The sequence below is a fragment of the Hemicordylus capensis genome, chromosome 3 (assembly GCF_027244095.1).
Source record: "Hemicordylus capensis ecotype Gifberg chromosome 3, rHemCap1.1.pri, whole genome shotgun sequence".
Classification (NCBI taxonomy): Eukaryota; Metazoa; Chordata; class Lepidosauria; order Squamata; family Cordylidae; genus Hemicordylus; species Hemicordylus capensis.
Genome location: NC_069659.1, coordinates 97,073,699 through 97,095,065, shown reverse-complemented (window position 1 = coordinate 97,095,065; position 21,367 = coordinate 97,073,699). Strand labels below are relative to the sequence as shown.

The window sequence follows — 21,367 nt, the reverse complement described above, 5'->3', positions numbered from 1 at the left end:
AAGGAAGCAGCGGAAGTAAAATGGGACTTGCCTCAAGGTGGTTGGTGTGGGAATCGGCTTCTCTGCCCTCTTTTCTCTTTTGCAAAGCTAGTTGTTGACCAGGGCAATATATGCTCAAAATAGCAGGCATGGTTTTGAGTATAATTATTCCAGACTACCTGAACTCTGAGCTTAACACTTTGCCCCAAGCTAAGTTGAGTGTTACATTAAGAAAGCAAAATCCTGTGATACGTATATGCAAGTGCATATATATTATAGGGCTATGGCTCTATTGCAAAAACATGGGGCAGAAACACACAAACATTCAATTCCTTATTAAATCAAGAGGATTTGTCTTGTCATCATGAAAGTTGGAACAGCAAATTCCTTATTATTATTATTATTATTATTATTATTATTACATTTATATCCCGCTCTTCCCCCAAGGAGCCCAGAGTGCTGTACTACATACTTAAATTTCTCTTTCACAACAACCCTGTGAAGTAGGCTAGGCTGAGAGAGAAGTGACTGGCCCAGAGTCACCCAGCTAGTATCATGGCTGAATGGGATTTGAACTTGGGTCTCCCTGATCCTAGTCCAGCACTCTAACCACTATACCACATTGGCTCTCTCTTGAGCAAAGGGTACACACAGTGTCCAAAATCTAAGAAATTTGATGAAAGATGATGAATTGATAGCATTTTTTAAATGGAGGCACTCTCCCTGCCTCTGGCATTTACCACAATTTTTTTGTTTGTGAGGAGGGAATTTAAGCACATCTGTTTGGAGGTATAGATATTTTCAAAAATACAAGGGTGCTGCTGAGATACATCTTTCATTTAGTTTTTTTCAAAATCTGTAATCTACAGTACTTTTACTGTTACAGTGTTTTCAATGTCCTTGATATTCAATTGAGAGAAATGGAATTTGTGTCTGCTCCATGGCAGCCACCACTAGGGGGCATAGTGGATGTAACAAACAAAAGACATAGTGGATGTAACATGTTTCTAGCTAGGTGGGAACATAACCTGGTCAGAAGAGATCTGCTCAGTAGGGCCAGCTGGAAGCTTTTCACACAGGGCTTCTATTGTGAATCCACTCCTGATTGGAGTGTGCCAGTCCACATATTAGCTGGATTTACCCCGACATCCCTGCAGGCTATCAGGGACCAGGCCAGACAGGACTTTGACTTCCCCCGAATGGCGGCTGCGAATTCTGGCTTAGCCCGAAATATGTCCAGTTAAAAAAAAATCATCTAGTTTCAGAGGCTTTTGAAAAATAACCCGGGGCCCTGCAGTTTTCTCTGTTATGTTTCTGTTGATCATGTCAGTAAATCCACGTTTTTCAAAACTCAGTGAAGGGGAGTTTTGACAGCTGTTTGGGGTATGATCTGCTCTAAGAGATTTGCAATTGCAAGTGCTGGGGGTGGGTGGTTGCCAACACAACTCTGCATTGGCATAAATCGAGACAGGGACTGGGGGGGGGACCGGGGGCATGGCCTCTTAGGGGTGGTTCTTTGTTTTACTTTTAAAGCGAATGAGCACCATTTTAAAGCTAATGAGCAGCAGCGGCAGAGCAGGATGGCGGTGAGAGCAGCTCTTCCGCCTCCCAAACAATGAAGGGAAGCTGCTCTGGGGGCAGGGCCAGGGGCAAGAGGCACGCTGGCAAGTGGTGCAACAGGGCAGTGGCGGACTGACTTGGAGTCTCTAGAGCACCTACCACTGCGGCTGCCGGTCACTGACTGTCCGGGAGGGAGGGAGGGAGGACGGGCGAAGAGTTCCCATCCTTGGTCCTGTCTGACTCCAAATAAGCCAGACGGGCTGATTTCAGGCTTCTGTGCACACGCATACGTGCACAGGAGCCTGAAATGGGCCAGTCTCCCTCATTTGGAAGCAGATGAGGATGGGAGCTCTTCACCTGCCCTCCCTCCCGGATAGTCAGTGGCCAGCGGGGGTGAGTGCTCGAGAGACTCCTACGAGTCAGTCCCTCCATTGCTACCCTGTCACGCCACTCACCAGTGTGCTGCGCACCCTAGCCAGCCCTGCCCCTGTCCCTGGGCAGTTTCTCTTCATCGTTTAGGAGGCGGGAGAGCTGCTCGCCACCATCCTGCTTTTTTAAAAAAAAGTTTTTTAAAATGTGTCTAAGTGTTAGAAAATGGGACAAATAGAGTCCATTAGCAGTGTGTATGTATGTAAACATTATGTGATGAAGGCAATCATTCACAGAGGCAAGGGTTAAGCATCCTGCTGTTTGGTAATTTGTTATGCTGGTCTTGCACTCTTAGCTGTCAAATAGTTTTTTTAAAAGCTCTCTCCCCTGTGCTGAGATTTGTGATTGGTTGGAAGGAAAACTCAGACCAGGGAGGTGCGACAATATCACTGCTGCCCAATATAGAACCAGCAGGGATTTGAACCGGCAACCTTCTGCTGGTTCAAACATCAAGCATTTCCCCACTGCGCCACTTAAGGTGGTGTTGGGGGTAAATACGGTACTATTCTGGCAAACAAACGTATGCAGATTTCCTTGGGGCTTATCCTGTTATATGACAAGGCTTCTCTGCAGCAGAGCAGGTCACATCCTGACCTGGCTAGGTTTGCCATATGCTGGCTTTCCAGGTGCCTAATTTGCATATTATGTGAATTGGCTTGAAAATAATTTTTGAGCAGAATAGTGACTGCATGTTTTGCTCCATAACTCCACTTCTACAAGGGCTAGAGGTTAGCTTTAAAAAAAAGAAAGAAAGAGAAAGCTCAAATCCTGGCGAATCAGGGTGGGCTAAGCAATCTGGGTGAGATGCTTAAAATCCAAGTAAAGCCCAGAATTTCGAGGGGCTCTATATATTTAATATATTTATATACTGCCCAAAACGCAAGTCTCTGGCAGACAGCACCTTGTTCTCCCACAGGTGGCAAACCTGTGTCTGGGTTGTACCACTTCAGACTGTAGGTGGGTTTGCTTAACTAACTGTTCCTCCAACAGTAAATTAGTAAACAAATCAGGGAGAAGGCTAGGCAAGAATCCTTCTTCCAGAGCTGCTCCTTTTCTAAGTGTAACAGATGCTTTGTATGGAGGAGCATTCAATCATGCAACCCTGCTTCCGGCTGTCTGAAGTGACAGGGCCCGGACCCTTGCACACCACATAAGCAGTGAGATATTGTACAAACTCCCACAATACACTCACTTGCAACTTAGGCTTCATGTCCCCCCACACTGCCTCAGTTTTCAGGCCCCATCCTCTCCTTTTGCAGATCAGGAGCAACAAGAAAGTGCAAGACGGCACAAAGGCAGAAGCTTCCAGCATAACAAGGTTTAGCAGGCATAGTATGTGGAGAGGAAGAGAGATGCAGGCTGCCAGGGATTGGGGCAAGTGTCTGTATCATCATAGAGCAGGAGTTTAGAGAGGCTGTTCTGGAGGAAGAAGTCTGGAAATGGGAGGTGTATGATGCTGGAGAAGAGGCTGGGGTAGGAAGCTAGTGTATTCCTACAGGGACACAGCTGCTAGAGGGAGGAGGTTATACTGGGGTATAAGGAGAGATGGGGCATGTGTGCCAAGCTTAGCAGGCAGCTAGGAGTTGGGAGCACTGCTTCTATGTGAAGTGGGCACTGAGGTGCTGCCGAGGGAATATATACCAGGAAAAGAGAAAGGGAGACACAGGTTGTGCATACCTGCAGGCATGTTTGGGAGTGGGGGAGGCAGTGGTGGCAGCAAATGTTAAGTTTGCTTCCATAGGCTTTAGTTAGAATAGTTTAACTCAATTCTTAAAAGTTCATTTTAACACATTTGTACCCTGTATTTTGAAACAATCTAAGGCAGCATGCAACAATGTAATAAAACACCATACTAAAATAACAAAAACAAATGAAAAAGCAGAACCACAGAAGCTCCAATCCAAAATGCAGCAACAAGAAGCAAGCAAAGAAGCTCAGCCAACTGCATCACAACAGCCCCATCACCCAAAAGCCAGGAGACGGAGACTACAATATCAACTACCTTCAAAAAGAGAACAGAAAACCACTTTTTAACGTTAGCTGTAGGGGCTTATGAACCTCCAGTACAAGAGCATTCCTCAAAGCTGGTGCAGAAAGTAAGGGGTAGGGAGCACCTTGCGTGGAAGAAGCACAGCCAAATTCTAGGACTAAGTTTAAGGGTACGTGGATTATATCAAGTTAGGTTTGAAGAGAAGTGTGATTATGGTGGAATAGTGGCAGGGGCACCTACAGATTCATACTGTACATATGGGAGAAGGTGAGGGACAGGTGATATCTATTCAGGAACCATCATTTCAAACAACTACTGCTCAATATGTAACCTATGAATGTTAAAGAAATTCTACCAACACTGGAGATAGACATCAAGTTCATAAGATTTGGCTGGGAAGAGTGGGCTGCCCATAGCTTTATTGTTGGAATAAGAAAAACAGGTATAGGAAAAGGATGTAGATCAATGAGAAGGGGGGCAACGGGGAATGAAACCAGAACAGAGTTGTGAAGACGGGATGGAAAGACAGGAGTGCTCCCCATGGGCTCCTATCCTTCCTTCCAATCACTTAATTTCCAAATTGGTTTGGTGTTGCAATCATTCCTTCCCATCGGGATTCCATGTCATTACATTCAACATGTAGCTAAATTATTATTAAATATATATGTAGCACATATATAGAGCAGGGGTGTCAAACATGGAGCCCGCAGGCCTTCAAGCTCAATTGTCCAGCCTCCATTACAGCCTAGTTCCCCTGTAAAGTGTGCACAGACAGCAATTCTGATTCCTCTGCAGTGTAGAGGAAGAGGGCTGGAGGTTAGAGACCAAGGCTTGGCGCCAAAGTAATGAGTGGAAATAATATGCATGTTCACTTATGTCCAGTAATGAGTGGACATAATATGCAATTACATGGCACACGTCTTACTCTGCAAGTCAGAACCAAGGCAACTGCTGAGATGCAGTGTGCAGCTACAACTTTTTCAGGCAACATGGTAGTAAGCCTCTTGTATTGGTTATCAAGGAATTATTACGAGGAGACCTATATTTAATAATAACTAGACCTCCGACGAGATCTGGGATCTTGGCCTCAGATGGAGCTGGAAGATGAAGGAGAAGGAGGAGGAGGCCTCTCTGGCAATGGGCAGCCCAGAGCCTCCTCTCAAGGGGGATGGCCAGATCTGGCCCAATAAAACCTCTGCCCATGAGGCACACTGCGTTTGAGTGCACAAAGACTCTGAGAGGGAGTTAGCTGTTGATTTCTTCAGTTTTATGGGCCCAGTTTCTTTTGAGAGAGTGCTGACCTTGCTTTTCACGGCTATTTCTTCTATATTCCCTGGAGAATAGGATCTGATTTCATTTGAGAGCATATTTGCTTTTCACAGTTATATCCTCTACAGTTAGGTCCCTATAGGGTCTGATTTCACAGACTTTGCTTTTCATAACTATCTCTAGTTTATACAGAACTGGCTGGTCTGTTCACAGAGCATCTGCGCCTCTAGTTTGCCGCAGCAATTTTCTCCCCACCCCCACCCCCGCGGTGCTTATTTACCCTGCTGGCCGGCCAGCCAGCTGCCACCCACACACTCTCCATCCCTCCTACCGGCCTGCCACCTCCTCCCGCCCACCAGCCAGCTGGCCTGCCACCTTCCACTGGTGGCCGCCTCCTCCCACTGACCAGCCGCCCCACAGCCCACCATCACTGTTTTCTCCCCCATCTCTGTCGCTATTCGGGCAGGTGCTTGTGAAGTCTTGCGAGAGCTGCCACTCATGGGATTAGTGACGGGTATGCCTAAGAGAAATATATATAAAGAAGATAGCCCACTGAAGAAGACCATTTTGGGTCAAAACACATTTGGCTGGCTTTTAGAAGAAAATCCTTTCAGGAAGTTATCTCTGACACGCATGAGATGCTGTGTGGCTGTTCTCTTCTGGAATTGATGGACTATTTATCTCTGAAATATTACTAGTACGTGGACATTTTTGAACTATTTTAAGAATATCAATTTTCTTCTTCAAACAGATAAACTATTTCCTTTTGGAATTGCATCACAATTCTAAACACAAGATTGGACCTTGGATACAACATACTAGTTTTTGTACAACATGGGAATTTTGTAGGATTGTATTAATTTGAACTTTATCAGGTTTTTAGTGAGTAGTGGTATATGTACATTTTATGATTTTAAATAATTTTGACTGTATATATGTGTATGTGTGTGTGCGCGCGCCAATGTCATGTGTGTGTAGTTTGATGATTTTTTATAATATTTATATAGTCAGTATTGGATTCTTTTGGGATTATTAGTGTTGTTTGTAAATCCAAATGATATTGTCTTTGTGTTTTTATCTCTAAAACACCAGTCCATCACCTCCAATATATGTCAGCAAAATCCAAACCTTACTATATTTGGTTCTTGAAAAACTGCTGGTCATCCACATCTCACTTTATGTCACCCAAGCAGCCACCTATATCTGTTTTGTGGTAAAGCCTTCTCTAGTTATAGGCTATCAAATTCTTAAGATGAAATGCACTAATAGTCAGGTTCTAAAACACATTTTTCAATCACTCAGAATCCTGCTATTCATGTGCTAAGTGTTCCTATTACAAAATGAGTTTCCATATTAAAAGACAAAATGATTCTAATTCCTGCTCATCAGTTGCCTTCTTTTAACTAAATGTAAAATTGTGTCATCGAGTCAGTGTCGACTCCTGGCACCCACAGAGCCCTGTGGTTTTCTTTGGTAGAATACACGAGGGGTTTACCCATTGCCATCTCCCGCGTAGTAGAGATGATGCTTTTCAGCATCTTCCTATATCGCTGCTGCCCGATATAGGTGTTTCCCATACCTGCAGGGATCTGAACCAGCAACCTCTTGCTCCCTAGGCAAGTTACCTCCCCGCTGCACCTTTGCTTTTAACACCACAAGAACATTGAGTAGGTTTCAATTCATTCCAGAGCCAGAACATGAGGGGGAAAGGAGCAAGAAACATAAAAAATCCAATGGTGCCTAAAGCAGAGGTGACATTGTCTTTGGAGAAGAGGGCCAAATGTTTATCCTTCTAAAGATCCAATGGGCCACATTTCACATCAGTGATAGGTTCTACATGCCATGCTTGCTTCTGGCAGTGAAACAACACCTGCTGCACACAGCAAGGTCCCAGTATGTTATGCAGTTCACAGAGACTCATCCAGAGTGCACACATCATGCAGTTGCTCTACTCCTGACATGGAAGCTTCAGGCTGTGCTTCTCTGGTTAAAGTTTTGACTCTGAGACACAGAGCCTAATTAAATATAGATAAAAACAATTGTGCTTAAAATAAATAAAATAATTACAACAACAAGAGCAGCAGCAAGAAGAAGTAGTTGTTATCTTCATGGCATGGAGATACCTGCTTCTCTATGTGACAGTGCTGGAAGTCACTCATATGCATACAAACAATTGGTAAGTGAATGTGAATCCATCCAAACCAAGTGCTATATATATGGGCCGGGGGGGGGGGGCTCCTGAACACTTAAGTATAGTGTTGGGACACCATACCCAGGACAGGTACCTGAAAACATTCATAGAGTGTATACAGTTATCTTTTTAAATACATCGCTTGTCCCCAGGTCGCTGCAAGATAAAATACCATTCCACTTGAGCTCCTTTCATTCAACTGGCAGTGGAAACAAAAAATTCTTTTTCATAATACAACATAACCATCCTTTCGCTTCTTAAGGATTTCAGTCTGTGTTTAACACACATGAAATTATCTCAGATGATAATTGCGCTGTTGTTGCTCTTAGTACCTTAATTATCACCTTTCAGCTTATACTACTGCTCCCTCTGGATGTGAAGTCTAGAAACAATAGGAAAACACCAACAGGGTAGCAGGAAAGGGAAGTCCTCTCTACATGTGGAAAAGTTACACTGGAAAGAATTAGCCATATTTATTTATTTAAAAATATTTCTAAGTAAAAGTAAAGTGTGTCGTCAAGTCGATTTTGACTCCTGGCGCCCACAGAGCCCTGTGATTTTCTTTGGTAGAATCCAGGAGGGGTTTATGCCTCCTCCCATGCAGTATGAGATGATGCCTTTCAGCATCTTCCTATATCGCTGCTGCCTGATATAGTATTAGTGGGAATTCGAACCGGAAACCTTCTGCTTATTAGTCAAGCATTTCCCCGCTGTGCTACACCGCCCAAAACTTGCGTCATATAATTGGTTTCAGAGAGTCAGTCCTGTGAGCAGGACCCAATAGCCATCTAGCATAATCAGTCATTTCCTCATACAGTTTTAAATGTATTATTTTTAGGAAATCTTCATAGATTACACAGACATTTCTGAAACCAGCATTTTTCTGCAGTGCCACCATTCCTTCACATGGAAGCAGTGCTTTATAATTGTGGGGTAGAGTCTAAATTGGTCATTTGCTTAGGGAGAAATACTCTCATTAATGCTCAGATCAAGTCATGGAGAGAGCATTAGCACACAGGTTGATTTCTTGAAGCCAAGTATTAAGTTGCACGTTCTGAATACAGACTTTTCCATTACACTGCTCATTTCTGTATTTGCTGTGCCTGCCGAAATAGTCACTGCACATGCAAGCACAGGAGTGGAATACTTCAAACATCTTCATGATACCCAACAAGTCGAACTCAAGGATTTTTTCATTAAAATATGTTTCTAGCCCTCAAAACCATGAAAAAGGTTTGGAGGGGGGAAACTTTATTTATTTCATTTAATATACTACCTTTCTTCCAAAAGTTGGAACTCAAAGTGGTGTACAGTATAAAAATAAGCAGCTAAAAATGACAAAACAACCACCACCTTTGATGTATATCTTACAGCAACATTTCTCAAAGGCACCTTAGTAAGTCAACACACAAAGGAAAAAGAATGTTACTAAGTAAATGATTTCTTCTCCAAGACCAAAAATGGACATGAAGGTGCAGGAGATTTCTCCAAGAATGTCACCTTGGAGAATTTACAATACAAGGCAGTGAAGGCACATAACTATCTAGATGGATTTACTTTGAGAGGAGAGCTGGTCTTGTGGTATCAGGCATGACTTGTCCCCATAGCTAAGCAGGGTCTGCCCTGGTTGCATCTGAATGGGAGACAGGGAAGAGCAGAAGGTTTCAAGTTCCCTCCCTGGCTTCTCCAAGATAGGGATGAGAGAGATTCCTGCCTGCAACCTTGGAGAAGCCACTGCCAGTCTGTGAAGACAATACTGAGCTAGATAGACCAATGGTCTGACTCAGTATATGGCAGTTTCCTATGTCCTAACCATTTTTGAAAATAGTGACTGAAAATACTATGCACACACATACCTATTCATCCTAGATAACTGCGTAACAGGACTGATGAGCTAAGGAAGACAATGGGCAAGCTTACCCAGGTTAAAAAAACAAAAACCTTTTAGTGAAACAAATAAATCATGTGAGACCCAAGCACAATCTTCATCCAAAAAATAAATGCTTAGAAATTTTTAAAACAGTTTCTATTTAAATATGCATAAGTAGCATCTTACAAACCTTAAATGTAGGATCCAAAATATTCCATATCTACAATAAGAGATCTATCTCAAGTCGGGGGGAGGAATCTGGCACAGATTTGTTTAGGAAACATGACATAATGAAACCATTTGTAAGAACTCAAACCACAGACTCACAGAACAAGAAGGGACCTTGGAGGTCTTCCAGTCCAACACTCTGCACAGTGCAGGAAGCTGCTATAGCATCCCTGACAGATGGTTGCCTAGTCTCTGAAAGTCTCTAGCAAAAGAGAGCCCACCACTGTGTGAGGCAGACTGTTCCACTGTACAGCTCTGACAGTCAGGAATTTAGTCCTCCTGTCTGCGTCTCCTAAAGAACTGCTTAGAGAGCCCTGCTAAGGAAGGGTAGACTTTTGAGAAATAAAATGCCAGTTTCCAGTATTCTGCATCCTCCAGATTTGATAGCAAAATGGGGTATTTGGAGTACAAGTCAAGGATAAGTCAAGGACTGTTTGGAAGCTTCAGCTGGTCCAGAATGTTGCTGCAAGGGTGCTCATGGGTGCAAGCCGCTTTATGAGTGTCACACCCACCCTGCGGGAGCTTCATTGGTTATTGGTCCGCTTCCGGGCTAGATTCAAGATGCTGGTCTTGACCTTTAAAGCTTGGATTGGGGCCGGAGTATTTGTTGGACTGCATTCACCCATATGAAACTGCCAGGGCCCTCTGATTAGCATCTCAGGCCCTGCTTATGGCCCTGCCACTAACAGAGATCTGGTTGGCGAGGACTAGAGACGGTGCCTTTTTGGTTGTGGCCGCTCAGCTTTGGAACACCTTCCCTGAAAAGCTTCACCATGCTCCCTTCCTCAGTGTTTTTAAATAGCAACTGAAAACACATTTTTTAAAAATAGGCTTTTAAATATTTCATTTCTGTTTATATCTGGTTATTTCTTTAGTTTTTATAGTTATCAGTTTTTTGCTTTTAAAATAACTTTTAATTTGAAACTTAAAAAAACAACCCTGTGATTTTAAATGTGGTTTTAGCTTGGACTTTTAACTTGCTAAATATAGTTAACTTTATTAGTTTTATTTTACATTGTATTTTTTTATTAATGTTGTGAGATGCCCCTAGCAGTAGTGTACTGGAGGGGTGGGGTATAAATATTTTAAATAAATAAATAAATAAAATAGATAATGCATTATCATTAGTCAATTAACTAATTCAATCAATCAAATCCATCCCAACTACACCGTTGAAGATAAAACAAGCAAATTTTCACAATATGTGTAGAAGACATTGGAGGAACAATTGTGTTATTGTTTATTTCCAAGAGGCAAGAAGGCAAAACTCAAGAATTAGGCTGAGCCTATGGAAGGGGAAGCACACTTTATGGTCTCACATTTTCATGAACCAGAAGAAACAGTTGCAAACCTCCGCACACAGTTTTAAAATGAAGATGGTCAGTGAGCATCTATCTGCACACAACTAGAAAAATGTAAGTTTTCAAGTTAAACAAATTCCTTTTTTCTTTTAAAGCGTTTTTTTCATAGGAGCACTTTCACATACTATTTTTCATACTCATCACTCTACAAGCTCTAAGCCCCAACAGAATGTACAGCAAGACAGGCAGCTGGTGGACCAGCATACAGATCCAAAGCTCCAGTATAAAGTTTATGACCTGCTGATCTTGCTGTAGTGCAATTAATACAGATGTAAGATGTGGCCTTCTGTATGATTTTGGAGGATGATTAAAAAGTGGTAAAATGTTGTAGCCGGGTCCTCAAAAACTGTTCTTGCCAAGATAAAGAAATCTCTCTGGGTTGGTTCAGATGAGATAGCACATGCGATAAAGATATGGCTGCACCAAGAGCAGTGGGCTGCACCAAGAGCATTGGATGCCTCAATGCACTCTGCACACATCCCTTTGTTGCATGGAGGGGCTAATGATCTGAATCACATCCCTACACACACTCCAAATATCTCAAGAGAATCCTGAAGGAACTGTCAACACTGGAAGAATCTTTACCTACCCTTATACAGATTCAACAATCCTTTGAACACTGCTGTTCTAGAACTGTTTCATCCTGTTTATCCTGCTGGCGAGACCTTCTTCTCCACTTCCAGTGGAGAACTGACCAGACAGAGAGGCCAGTGCTCGCACTGGGGCACTTCCTATAGTGAATAATCAGCTGCAATCATGCCCTATGTGGAGGACCTCAACAGGGTCTTAGCGACCTTTCTATAAAGCATTTCTTTTGGAACCCTGCAAATGATCCACTGAGTGGCAAAGTAATTTGATTATCACACACTTCATGCATGCACCCTACTTCCCAGGAGTACTGAAAGACCAGTGTGCCCTGAGATGAAGGCAAGCAAGGCCCAACAGACGGAAACGTTTTATTAATCTTCAGTAATTTGCTTCTTTTAATATTGTGAACGGCTTTGGGTGCCTTTGTCAAGGCAGAAAGGCAGTATTAAAATGTAGTAAATAAATAAATAACAAAGAATGTGGAAATAATAATTCACAATCACTTGGTATTACGCATGCCATCATCTTGCAAAAGTTGTGAAAGGTATGCAAAGTACAGTAGAGTAATGGCTCCAGAGCGCCTTTTAATATGTACAGCTGCCCTTGCCTGTTAGCTTTGTCGTCTAATTGGAATTCTGGCTTATGCCAACAAAGATACAGATAATTACCAGCTGTTGCCAAATTCCTCCCACCACAGTGAATCATTGTTACAAACAATCTTTTTGAGGTATCGGAAGACAGTCTTTTGACTTTCAACTTCAAAATTAAAAAGGGATGTGTATATTAACATTCACACCCAAGAGTGGCCTGGTCCCATATATAGTAATCATCACTGGCTTCTGACTTAACTACAAGATGATTGGGGCCTGGAGTACCTTCCTTATGATGCAAGGCTACAGCCCCTGGGGCTCTTTAGTTTGGAAAAGAGGCGACTAAGGGGAGACATGATCGGAGTGTATAAAATTATGCATGGAGCAGAGAGAGTGGACAGAGAGAATTTTTTCGCCCTCTCTCACAATACTAGAACCAGGGGGTCACCCCATGACACTGAAGGTTGGGAAATTTAGGACTCACAAGAGGAAGTACTTTTTTACACAGCTCATAATCAATCTATTATGGAATTCTTTGCCATGGGATGTGATGACGGCTACTAGCTTGGATGGCTTAGACAAATTCATGGAGGACTAGTATCAGTGGCTACATGTCTGATGGCTATGGGCCACCTCCAGCTCAGAGGCAAGATGCCTCTGAATACCAGTTGCAGTGGAGCAACAGCAAGAGAGAGGGCATGCCCTCACCTCTTGCCTGTGGGCTACCCAGATGCATCTGGTAGGCCACTGTGTGAAACAGGATGATGTACTAGATAGGCCTTGGGCCTGATCTAGCAGGGCTGTTCTTATGTTCATCTTGCTTAAAAGATTATCAGTTATACAGAAGCACAAACACACATAAGAAAGCTTGCCACCTTGTTATATTGCTAACTGTTCACTCCTGTCACAAACATCCCCTTTCATAAATGACAATTGCTTCTAGAAGCCATCCTCCAGCAGTCACATCACTTCCCTATCTGAGGGCTAGTATATATCCCTGGGTGGCTCCTTGTATTAATTCTGAGAGAAGCTATAAAACCCTCTCAACATGGCCTATGAAAAAGATTCTATGTTCTGCTTCTGGAAAATGAGTCAAATGACATTCATTGTGGAGTGGCGAGCTGGAGGAGGCATGATGCACAGATAAATTTTAAAAAGCAGCCTCCTCAGTCAGAATGGTCTCATGCACTGGCCTTCAGGCTGCTCATAAGCAGCATCCTCAGAGCAGTGTTCCCTGTAATAGGAATTCCCAGATGTTGACGGCTACAATTCTCAGAATTCCCAGCCAAATGCCTTTGCAGCGGTGGATACTGGGAGTTGTAGTAAGCAACATCTGGGAATTCCTGTCAGAGGGGACACTGCCTCAGAGTGAAGCCCCCCCAAAGAACTGTCATCTCCTGCACCAGGAGCCTCATGCTCAATGGTTCTGGAGCAGAGCCCAGAAGGTTATGTGTTGAGGTATTTAAGACTTTGGTATGCCTTGTCAACTTGTTCCCTTGGAATGATCTGTGGTGCTGCAATTCCAACCTGCCTTGCCAATCTACACCCTCACAGTCACTCCTTTGTGGGCCCCGTTCATGATCTGGTCATAACGGAACAGGCTGGCTTATAAAATATTCCTGCTTCTAGATGCATGGGGAGTAGATAAGGACTTAAACTTATTTATCTATCAAATTTGTATACCACCCCAAACTTTAATCTTTGGCCAGTTTACAACATAAAACAAGTTAAAACACAGAAGATAAATACATTGAAACAATTTAAAACCACAGTCAAATTAAAAAGCCTGGGTGAAGAGATAAGTCTTGAGGTACTTTTAAAAACTTGTCAGAGATGGGGAAGCTCTTATCTCCGCAGGGAGCACATTCCAGAGTCTCAGGGCAGTTGCGTGGCAACAACACTGATTCCGGCTGCAAGTAGGCACCCTGCAACCCCATATGCCCACTTTTTGGAAGAGCACTGGCAGAGGGGTTGGAGATGGCGTGGCAGGGACTGGCAGATAGGCAGCGCTTTCCCTGCCCCTTAAAGCGAACCCACCCCCCGCCCTCCCGGGAGTGCACAGAACCGGTTCTATGCACATTCCTAGCTGCTGCATTCTGTACCAACTGTAGTTTCCAGACTACATACAAAGGCAGCCTCACATAGATTGTATTTCAGTAGTCAAGTCTGGAGGTTACCAGCATATATACTACTGTTCTGAGGTCATTCTTGAGGATGGTTCTTTCAATGACCTCTTTTAGATTATGAGACCCAGGTTTTAAACAAAGAAAAATGCATCTCTTATTTATTTGTTATTTCTCTGTGTAAACCGTCCTGAGCCATTTTTGGAAGGGCGGTATAGAAATTGAATAATTAATTAATTAATAATTCCCTTGACCGTAGATTGTATATACACTCAATGTCACACTGGCGCTAACAACACAAATCAACCTAAGAGTGAGTGGGGAAGAGCTGCAGCTACTTACAAGAACTGCAGTACAATTAAAAAGTAACAGTAGACTGATAAATGTTAATTCCACTAAAGCAGGTCTGGTTAAAAAACGGAAAAGAAGAATCACATTCAGAGATGCCAAGGAATCCAGTTACAGTGATAACATATTATTCTGCTCCATAAAACATAAGCCTCATAAAGCAAGATGGTCATTATGAAATTTTAGGTTGAGACTTGATGGAAGAGGCTTGCAATTGATGGAACATTCGTAGGAACACAAGAACATAGGAGGCTGCCATACACTGAGTCAGACCATTGCTCTATCTAGCTCAGTGTTGTCTTCACAGACTTGTCTTCACAGACTGGCATTCAACCTACAAGTGTCTATTAAAAAGAATATAGATGTCCACATCAACAGCATGGGAGTTCTCCACTAGGACATCTAGTGGGGGACATCTATTTAAAAAATTTTTAAACTTTTTATGCAGTTGGAATTTTCCCCAGGTACAAACTATATTTCTTTTACAAAATAAGATTCAAACCATTTTTGAGATTATCACAAGGGCACTGTTTCTTTCATAACACAATGGTGTTATGAATGCCTTGACATTTCAGATGGGTCAAGATCCCATCGCTCCATATCCTGGCTCAAACCATATTTTATGAATATTTCAAAAATGCCATCAGTGTCAGTCAGTCTCTCTCTCTCTCTCACTCACTCACTCACTCACTCACTCACTCTCAAGTCTATCTGGATACTGTTTTCAAATATCATTCTCCACAAGTGAAATATGATAAAGAATTATTATTTAACTTTAGAGAAGGATGTAATGAAAGCAACGTTTACAAATCTGTAAGTCTAGAGATGACATGTCTGAACTTGATGGGTGGGTTCTAAGAAGAAAAATTTTGACAACACAAAAGCATGACATCATGGAAAATCAAGTCTTATCCCATAGCCTAATTTTGCTTACTCTCCCAAAAAGAGATGGAAACCATATATAGACAGCTCAACAAATGTTAAATTCTGCTAAATTATCTAGGACACTGCCAACTTGCATCAGACTTCATTAGTGAGCACTATTTCTGTAATCCAGGATTCCTTACCGACCAGCAAGTTGATTCTGAAACATTAGACCCATAGTAATTACTTCAGCTTTATTCACAAGCTTTACATTTATTCCCCATCAGTAGCTGAGGCCTATCATTGACTGAGCAAAGTCATTTTGCGTAGACTACACTTAGATGAACCACCTTAAGTGAGAAAATGCTTGACTAACAAGCAGAAGCTTGCTGGTTTGAATCCGCGCTGATATGGGAAACACCTATATTGGGCAGCAGCAATATAATACTACTACTGCTGCTACTACTACGAATATTTTTATATCGCTCTTCAACAAAATTCTCAAAGTGGTTTACATAAAAAAATAAATACATAAATAAGATGACCCCCTGTCCCCAAAGGGCTCACAATCTAAAAAGAAACATAAGGCAAACACCAACAACAGCCATGGGAGGGAAGATGCTAAAAGACATCATGTCATACTGCGCAGGAGGAGGCAATGGTAAATCCCTCCTGTGTTCTACCAAAAGAAAACCACAGGGTTCTGTGGGAGCCAGGAGTCAAAATAGACTTGATGGCACACTTTACCTTACACTTAGAGAAAAGTTCAAGAAATTAAATATATGTCATTTTTTTTAAAAAAAAATTAATGTGTTTGCAAAAGGGAGGTAAAAAAACACTTTGAAATTTGTAAGATTTCAACTTTAAACATTCTTTTATTGAATAATTACCACATATGCTAAATTTGAATCATAGTAAGTTCGACTGAGAAAGATTGTCTGCTTCTCTTGGACATGATGTTGTTTGTGAATTATTAATCTGATTATTGAGTGTTAAAATCTGTTGAGAACAATAACAGTTAAAACATGATCATTATCTTCAGCATTTCTTCTAAATAATACAAAAAAAAATTAAGCATACATCAAGCATATTCCACTGTAAAAAGTAGTGCACTCAGCTAATTTCAGTGGCAGGATTACATTCGCAAAATTTGGTATCTGTAGGTCATTGGTATGACTTTATTTCACACACACTCTTCAAAATATACAAGATTTCTACCAATTTCTCAGCTTTTACATTTTAAGCTATGAATGTCTATGTCAGATGCCCATGCACAGACAATACAACAAACGTTACCTCCAAAGCTTTCCATCAAGGGGATGGAAATTGTTAAAACAAATTCTCTATCTGCACTGTCCTCTGAAGAATGATTCACGTTGGCCATTTTGAACTACTGCTTGTCTCACAATGATAATTTAATTGATATACCATTGATATTACTGATGAGATCATGCTAATTCTCATCAATGAGAAACTGACAGGAGAGTCATTTTCTGGAGGCAATTCCAGCGAAAAAGTTAGGCTGGTGCTGTGATCCAGAAGAAGCTCCACACAGAAAGGCATGAGCAAATTTAACAACAGCAATATTCCTTCTAGATTTTCGTACCAGACATACCTTTTACAGCTTTTGTTCATTATAATCAGAAATAGAGTGTCCCTATGCTGACAGTCTAACTCTACAACATGGTGGAGGATCAGGTTAGTCTACCCTACCTCAGTCAGGCTGTTTGCATACTGAAGTTCACATCTGTATAGGGCACTACTACACCCTCAGAGAACAATGTGCACAGGCCCATTTGCACCAATTGTACAGTACAAAGTCAAGGAGTGCAGAAAGCATGAACAGGAGACCTATGCACGCAAGGCTCTGTGCATGTAGGCCTTGGTGCATACATGGACTTCAGTGCACATATAGCAGGCTGAGAGCCTGGTGTGGGCAGGGTGGTGGACATGGTCCTAATCTCACTATGCATTTGACCCATGCATAGAATTGCAGTTAACAATTAATAAACCACGGAGATAGGCAAGAGTTTCAATAGAAAGCTTTAAGAAGTGACTTTTTTCTAAGTACTGGCTAAGTACATGTTACAATATGGGAACAACAGTCACACATGTACTCCTAAGACTGCCAGTTTCATTCCATCTGGAAATGGAATGGATTAGTAAGGATGCTTTGTAATTTAAAGCAGACAATGAACAAGCAAAGTGACAATCTTCATTGCATATTTTTGCATTACATAAGGTAAATCCTCAGCTTTGTAAAACATTTACAGCAATAGCATTATAAACCATCAATGATGCATTCTTAACTATTTGTGAGATTCCTTCCCACCTGCTGCTACACAAGTGCAATTTTAAAATGTCATAAGACTACCACCTACAAAATGTTTTAATTCATGTAGACAAACTCCAACACTTGCATGAGTACAAGATGTCTTTCAATATATTTTATTTATTCAAAAACCTTTTCCTGATCTCTGCCATGGAAGGAACCAATGAGTTTCACGGAAGAGCTGAGGCAACTGTCAAATGCTGTATTTCTGAAGAGGTGGTCTTACCTTGCCAGACTTAAGGTTATACTTTGATGCTGTTTGTTTGACATGGCTAAAAATATGGATAACATTAAGAAACCCTAGAATTCTTGATTTGGAAGGATTTGACAGAAGGTTTGGATGGCATGCGTATCTGTAGTATGAAAAAAGTAAAATACATAAAGACTTTCTGAACCACTATGTGAGAAGGAGTTTAATGAGGGTGTGGTTAAAATATAAAAAATGGTTGGAACCTAAAACTCCGTTATGGATATCTCCGATTGAAGCCTTATCACGTAAAGAAGTAAATATGCAAATGTGTTGGGGTACCTATAGGGATTTGTTACATTTTCAGGAAAAGGATTGTAAGTTAAAAAGTTTAACTGAAATACAAAATTTGGTCAGAGATTGGTTTCAGTATCATCAGTTAAATGAGATATATAAGAAAGACTTTAAAGTTGGATTTGAGGATCAGATTTCTAGTTTTGAGAAGGAATTATGTCAAAATGATGAAAAATTAGTTTCTAAAATGTATAAACTGTTGCTTCTGGAGGAGACAAGAGAGGAAGTGGTTAAAACAACTATGATAAAGTGGGCTCAAGATGTGGGGTGTAATATAGAAATGGCAGCCTGGGAAAAGTTATGGGGAAATGATTTAAAATTCACTGCATGTTATGCTTTAAAAGAAAACTATTATAAAATGATGTATAGATGGTACTTGACACCAAAAAAATTGGCATTAATGTACAAAATGTTTCAAACAAATGTTGGAAGTGTGGACATTCTGAAGGTACTTTTTTTTCATATGTGGTGGACCTGTGGGAAGGCTAAGGCCTATTGGGATATGATATAGAATGAGTTAAAGAAAATATTTAAAATGACATTTCCTAAGAAGCCAGAATCCTTCCTGCTGGGAATAACACAAGGAGTAATTTCTACAAATAACTTAACATTCTTTATGTATGCTTCTACGGCGGCCAGAATAATATATGCACAGAAATGGAAGAGTAATGAACTGCCTTCAAAAGAAGATTGGCTGATAAAAATTTTGGAATATGCGGAGATGGCAAAACTTATAAGAGACCAAAACTTAGAATGTTTCAAAGAAGATTGGAAACCATTTTTGTTGTATCTAAAAAATTATTTTCCTGCTATGGATCTTACAGAAGGATTTGAAATTTAAAAAAAAAATACAGGTTGGGTAGATTAACTGTGTTTGTAAGGGTTTAAATTTATGTTTTGAATTATTATTATAGCAAGGGTAAATTTTATAGCTGATGTTTCACGTAGAGAGGTGTGCGGGAAGTCCATTTTTTTTTATTTTGCTTGTTATGAATGATAATATTATTATTGTTAAAATCAATAAAAACTGAATTTGAAAAAAAAATGTTGTATTTCTAAAATATGGGGTATAACCATTTTTGCTTCCTTTGTCTAAGCAGCCCTGTGTATGCTGAAAAACTGTCTCATACCTTTCAGAGCTAATCCAAAGTTTGCATAAACTCTAAACTCAATCTTTAGATTTACAAACTACAGGTTAGTGGAGCACCTCCAAGAGGTCACTTTGGTTTCGCCCCACCATCCTTTTGTGGGCCACTCCGCCTGAAGCAATGTTTTGCAGGACTTGAACTCTCATTGTCTGATGTTTTGTTACAAGCTCAAAAAGTATTTCATGCTTTTAGGTTGTGAATACCTTTAAGGTGTGCCTTTAAAAATTTTCAGTGAGCTAACTAATGAACAGCATCCTCAGGTGGATAAAGTTTATTTGCCAACCTCAAAAATTCAGCAGCAAGTATAGAGACTGCAAGTAATTATGGTCAGACAATGAAAATGATTTGCAAAGAATTCTGTGTTACTGATGGCCATCTGGCCCATCATTTACAATAATTCTCTCCCTCTGTAATAATATATATACATTAAATATGATGAATGTACACACACACACACCCCAACTGAAGATACCCATGCAACTGTTGAAACAAAAGTATGCCATGATATAATTTCTTAAATCTGTTGCAGTAGTAAGAAGAAAGTCTTAAACTCTTTACAGACTAACTGTTTGGATGCCATTCACAGGCATTTAGACCCAGCAACTACCTAAACAGAAAAGGGTCAAACATAAGGGTCAAACTATACATTATGTAAAGTGTGTGCTTGTGTGTGTGTGTGTGTGTGTGTGTGTGTGTGTGTGTGTGTGTGTGTCCCTCTAAATAGCTGCTACAGGGTGCGGGAATGTAATCTGGATTGGAACTCTGATTTGAGGGAAAGACAGCTTTAATCCTTTGCTCGCTTTGTGGTTCCAATCCAGATTGGAGGTCCCACCTCTGATGTTTGCCCTGGGAGGAGTTTCCCATTGGCACCAATAGGAGCTTCCCCCCATCCCCAGGGCAAAGAGCAGCTGTGGTGGGTCATAATGCCGATCAAGACCATGGCTGGGACAAAGGGTTAAAGCCTTCACAGCCCTCCCTGCTGTTACTGTTCGGAGGGGGAGCACGCAACTGCAAAGCAAGTGCTTTATATTACTTGATAAGATCAAAGTCTAGTTTTGCTAGATTTTTTGTAATGCACAGCACTAGTTTCACACTGAAACTATTATCATAATTAAAATACTATTGAACATCTCCCTCTTCCCACTCCAACAAATAATTTCCCTCCCCCAAATTATTATTGGGCCAGACTGCATTATCACTAGCCTCATCATGTGACCAGGAGGGGAGGTCACACTGGGAGCACACCCAGCCTGACATCACTGCAGGACATCCAGGTGTGCTATTGGAGAGTCCTTTTACCATGCGAGAGGGGTGTTCATCTGAATCTACACACACTCCAAAATCCTGGGGCTTGGAGCAGGTATACAGGAATAATTCAGATGAATCCCCCCCACACATACCATGCCGTTAAATGTCCTGACAGCATGTTGTGACATCCTGCAGTGAATTCAGGAGGAGCAAGCCCTGAGCACATCCTGGTCCCCACTGCATCTGCTGGCAGACAATTGTCCAAGTCAGCTGATTTATAAAAGGGGGGAAAATATAAGGGAAATAATCTCAACTAACAGCATATTCCAACAAAAAATTTGGAGGCCCCTCCTCCTGTTAGATTTTCCTCAATACTCAGGTACAGCACACACAGGCAACCATTAAACAGAGATGCTGTGAGCAAAGGCCCCTCACCCTTATACACAAACTGATCTAGAACTTCTGACCAAGCAGCCATTTCCATTTGTGTAATATATTATTTATTTAAAATATTTATACCCCCACCTCTCCAGAAGACTACTGCTCTGGACAGTTCAGAACATTAATAAAATACTACTACTACTACTACAAAAGTTAATAGAGCAGGCTAAAACCACATTTAAAAATTAAAAACTTTTGAATTTTAAATGTTTCAAATTAAGAGTTGTAAGTAAAAAACTAAAAACTAAGAAGCCTATCAGAGATAAG

The 21,367-nt window shown here is 41.2% G+C and overlaps 1 protein-coding gene across 14 annotated transcripts in view; it reads right to left on the bottom strand.

Annotated features, from left to right (window-relative positions):
- Nucleotides 1-21,367, bottom strand: part of AGPAT3 (1-acylglycerol-3-phosphate O-acyltransferase 3) — a 135,416-nt gene that overhangs the window by 31,761 nt on the left and 82,288 nt on the right. Inside the window, exon 1 of one of the 14 annotated variants that reach the window (XM_053308241.1) lies at nt 16,281-16,303. The exons of the other annotated variants lie outside the window; for them this stretch is intronic. The gene's annotated coding sequence lies outside the window, so the exon portion shown is untranslated. Of the gene's footprint in view, nt 1-16,280; nt 16,304-21,367 lie in introns of those variants that run through there. 14 annotated transcript variants of the gene reach the window in all.